Raw genomic sequence first — 3,473 nt, 5'->3', positions numbered from 1 at the left:
TCGATAGTACTCTTTCCATTTATCGATGTTTCATTTATTTTCACGGCCCGAGGTTGGTCGATGCGATGTAGTATGATATTACATAACGTGTGGATTGGGTATATGTGTAGTTGTCATGATAACAACAATACAGTACCCCAGACATAAGCTTTTTAATGTTTAAGTGTGATACCTTTCTCAGCATTGTTTTTTTTAACATAGATAACAAATATGTAAATAGAACCTTACTATCCCCCTCAGTTTAATATAAATTGTATATTAAAGATCTGTAAAAGTTAATATAACTGATGTTTCGGAGAGTCATATAATTTAAGTTCTTAGCAGATGAAGTCCTTTTGTAAGAAGCCTCAAATTAAAGCCCAACAATATTCAACTAGTATATTACGTCTTTATTTGTATTTGAAACAGTTTTAAAACACTGAAATATCTTGATGGAAACATTCATCCCTTACTGCCCAAAGGATTGGCTGGAAAAATCCAGATATGAATGTTGGAAATGGACTTTTAGTGACATATTACATCCCATAACTCTGTATGAATTGATCAGTTTATCTAAAATATTGTCATAATTTTGTGATTTACGGCACCCAAAAAATGTTTTTACAAGTGTCTTTAAATTCTGTCCAAGCAGTGAGTTCTACATTCATCAACACAAACATTTAATCTCTGACCAGTTCCCTTATTTGTAAACCATCACAACCCCGTAGGAGAAGATACCTCCTTGTGACGTTACCGGTCACCACACCATCGCCTCCGTACCAAGGGACTTTACTGGAGGTCGTCTTTAGACCCTCTAATTGATTACATCTCACAGTCATCAGCCAGGCCTCGGTCGGGATGTCACCGACGTACATGCTTCGGCAGACATTTGCATCAGTAAATACATATTAAATTTCGCCTTCACGTTGGCCTCAAACGGACATCTTCACATCCAACCTAACATGATTCCCTCAAACTAACTAACCGAAACCGCGAAGCGTGGACCCCGCGCCTAGTACAGATTTGACAACTGTTCGTGACTGTGAATGCCTCAGAAAACGAACGAGTTTAAAGTTAAACCACTGCTACCTAGCCACCCGGGATCCTACCACGATCGAGTACCTCAATCAAACTTACTCTGCAGACTTACACATTGCAAGGGCGCGAAGAAACCCAGCCACTATAGACCATTCCTCCCGGTTCATCCAGTTGGTACGGAGATCCAGGAAGGAATGTATTCTCTCAAGTTCCCTAACAGCTCGTGAACGTTTGACCTCGCATCGGGGACAGAGGTAGAGGACGTGGTCCACTGTATCATCAGTCCCGCAATCCGGGCATTGACTCGAATCCACCAAACGAAACCTAGCCAAACTCGCCGGAAAGGCACCATGCCCGGAGAGAAACTGTGTGATATACCGATTGGGGGAGACCCATTTAATCGAACCTAAATTAGACACTATAGGAAATAGACCAAGCGTGTAGCGACCTGTGAGGGATTCGTCCCACCTGACCTGCCAAGACGCAAGGCCCGGTCTTTCAATCTCCTGCTTTCGATCTGACGTCAATAGGTTATTTACCTTGGAAATGCAGCGTTCCTTACGCTCATTAGCCAAGATATCTCTTGATTTGACTCCGGCTATAACACAGACTGCCTCCTGCGAGACTGTTCTGTAACCGTCTATAACAGCCAGCAAGAGGAGTCGGTCGCTGGGCCCGCAGTAAAATGTCCGCGCAATACCTAAAAGCCATGCGGTAAGCCCAGACAGGAGCAGCATACAGCATAATAGCTTTGCTGACACTTTTGTAAAGGATACGCATGGTACGGTAATTCAACCCCCAATCGGGATGAATGACTTACGGATTCCATAAAAGGCATCAGCGGCCTTTTTTGCTACATACTGTAGTTGTTCCTTGAACCGAAAATTCTCATCAAGGACAATACCCAGGTATTTTTGAGTCGTAACGTACCGAACGGGGAGACCAGCCATCCGAACCCGGATTCGTCGGGAAGCAGCCAATCGGCCCTTAAGGAACATAATTATGGTTTTCTCTGGGCTGAAAATCATCTTATATTGGAGACTCCACAGTCGGAGTGTCTCACAAGCACGAGCAGCTCGGAATTCTACCTCGTTACGCGAATCCCCTTCAATCAGTAGCAGCGCGTCGTCAGCATGAGCGATGACACGACAACCACATGGCAACCTTAAACGCAACATCGAATCGAATTCTATGATCCAAAGAAGGGGACTCAGAACACTGCTCTGAGGACATCCTTTAGTTAAGGTCTTACGAACCTCCGAGCTACCATCCCGCAGGGAAACGGTCCGCTAGCTGAAGTAACTTGAGAGCACTTCTAGTTCATTTCGTGTACACTTACTCCTTCTGCATCAGAAACAGGGCAGAGGGGCACCATAAGTTGTTAAATGACCCAGATATATCCAAAAAATCCCTAATACAAATTTACATGGACTGGAGGAAGCTAAAGCCATCACCTTTAGTATGGCATCTTCAGTGCTCTTTCCCGGTCGGAAACCATACTGGTTGTCCATTAGCAAATGATCAGTGGCCAGTCTAACATTAATACACAAATATACGATTTTAGACACCTAATAACCCCATTCTGAGACGCCGCCCGCCAGAGAAACCGGTCCGGAGGGCCTAGAGGCAAAGAGCGTGCCATAGCCGTGCACTCGAATCCTTCTTAAAAAAAAAAAAAAATGTGTAAATTTATTATATTTTGAAACATGCACGCGCGCGTGTGACACACACACAAACATGTAGATCATCAATATTACTGTTCCTGCACAAGATTCAAAGAGCATTTGAAATGCAGTTATAAGTGTTATATTCAGAGTTAAATTTGTATGGAAACAGGTTTATACTGCATACCTTAAAGGTATTTGGGGGGGGGGGAGAGAAAGAAATGAGGTTCTCCATAGTTAAAAAAAAAAATCTGCATTATGGTGGGTTTTTAATTTTTAACCTCCATATTTTTTTTTTTTTACAGTCAGAGATTAATAATTATTAGTAAATCAATATATTTAAATTAAAAAAAAGAAAATGAAGTCGTATTCCAGTAAGATCCAAATATTTTATTAATTAAAATTTTGTTTAGCTATAACTCTGAAACCAATGAAACAAAGTACCACTTATGATATATCGTTGAAAAACTATCAATGAGGGCTTACTGCTGCAGTTAAGAAAAAGTCCAAAATCCAATATATTTGGGTTTAGACACTTTTGGTCCAGTCGATTGCAATCAAAAGGGGAGGTACACAACTACATATTACAACAGTCCTAAATCCAAAATTTCAACACCCTACGACTAATCATTTTTGAGTTATGTTAGATAAATACGTACGTACAGACGTCGCGCCGAAACTAATAAAAATGGATTCAGCGATGTCAGTGAATACCAAAATGGATATTTCCGTTGAAATCTGAAAACCGAAATTTTTCGCTATCACAATACTTCCTTTACTTCGTATAAGGAA

The sequence above is a fragment of the Lycorma delicatula genome, chromosome 3 (genome assembly GCF_047948215.1).
Source record: "Lycorma delicatula isolate Av1 chromosome 3, ASM4794821v1, whole genome shotgun sequence".
Classification (NCBI taxonomy): Eukaryota; Metazoa; Arthropoda; class Insecta; order Hemiptera; family Fulgoridae; genus Lycorma; species Lycorma delicatula.
This window is presented reverse-complemented; position numbering follows the sequence as displayed.